Below are 1,663 nucleotides of genomic sequence, written 5' to 3'. Positions count from 1 at the left end.
TAGATAGATAGATAGATAGATAGATAGATAGATAGATAGATAGATAGGCAGGCCATCTGGTGCTTGCTAGAACTGTGAGAAGCTTGAAGTGTAGTTTCTGCCCTGCAGTACCTCAAACTGTCGTGAGGATGTAGCACTGTTCAGAGTGCACAATGTGCAACTTAAAATAGCATGTAGTTCAAAGAAAACCATCCTACAGGTGAGCACGAAGGTTTCCTAGAGAGGGACCAGGGCTCTGCTCTGGCCACCTCTACTCCAAGGATCGTTTACTCACATCCAAAACCAGATAAAATTGCCTCCAGTTCTTGCCTGTTCTAAAACCGCAGCATTTTTTGCTCTCAGCAGGAGGGTTGTGATAGGGATGACACATGGCTGTCTCCAGCTGCATTTACTGTGTAAAAGAAGAAGGCACCAAGCACTTAGGACAGATACCACTGTGTCTAACTTGACGGCCATTGCAGGAGGAGCAGGGAGTCAGGACTCAAGCACACGCTCCCCTCTCTTCAATTACCACTGCTCACGAGTGCACGTGAAGAATTTCTTCTGGAAAACCTTATTTAGTTTTAAGGCCACTTCTCAGCTCTGCCCTTGACAAAAGCAGTCTGGACCTGCTCAGGTCCAGGAGGTAGCTAAGTCTAGATCAGCATAGGCCAAATCAAGGTCTGCTCCAGGATTGTTTTGATTGCAGAGCATTTGCGTTGACAACAGCTCCCCACCCCCAGTCCCACCCACTTCCAATCCCCCCACCAAAACCAAACCAAACCAAAACAAAAACAGAACAGGTGGCAAACATAAAGCCTAGGCCGAACTCAACAGAGCAAAGAGGGCACCCGTACTTATTTTCTTCACAGCACGAAGAAAGCAAATCCAGCAGAGTACACGCCCACCCCAGCAGCTTCCAGAGTCCCTAGTCTCCGAATCCTGAGTTGCTCATGGGAAGGACTGATCTCTGTCATCTAGGCACAGAGGGACAGGAGCACCAAAACGAGAGGCAAACACCTGGCTTCTATTTCTGACTGGATGCAGACATTGTGGCAGCTTGTCCAGAAGTAACTATCCTGTGGGTTCTCTGTGGCTGGGAAAAGCCAGCCTTGTGGTTTTCTTCAGCCGTGGGAATGGAGAAACCCTTTTTCTTCCTTTTATCGTCTTTCTGAAATTGTCGTCATCAGCATCTCTCCTTTGGATTTAGGCCAAGTGCCTTGGGACAGTATGGAACTTGGAAAGGAAGACTACGGCTTTGACTTTCAGAACTCAAACTCTTTCCTCTAGGTCCAAGGTGGGGGGTCGCTGAAAGCTCTAAAGCAGCTGAGTTCGTCCAGCCTGTGAACGGCTTGGCTTTGGAAGGTGGACACTGCTTTATCAGAGTGTTTCCTTTGAGAACAAACATCCTTTTCACTTATTAGGGGGCAGGCTAATTTAATTCTGTAAAGGGCTTCAGATATGTGGATAATTCATATTTAGTGTACCAATTATCAGTCACTTGAGATATGTGCACGCTTAGAGGAAACTCCTGCACGTGTGAAAATTCTAGAGCATAGGCTCCTTCCTTCCAGAAAGGCTGAAATGGAAACTTCTGTTGGACATCTACAAGTATGGAAGGCAACGGTCAAAACCAGTCCCCAGCCAGCTCTACCGGCATAAATAAGCTGATGAGATGTGAAAT

This window comes from Psammomys obesus, unplaced genomic scaffold (genome assembly GCF_907164565.1).
Source record: "Psammomys obesus unplaced genomic scaffold, mPsaObe1.curated_primary_1811, whole genome shotgun sequence".
In the NCBI taxonomy this organism is placed as follows: Eukaryota; Metazoa; Chordata; class Mammalia; order Rodentia; family Muridae; genus Psammomys; species Psammomys obesus.
Note: the sequence above shows the minus strand (reverse complement) of the source record.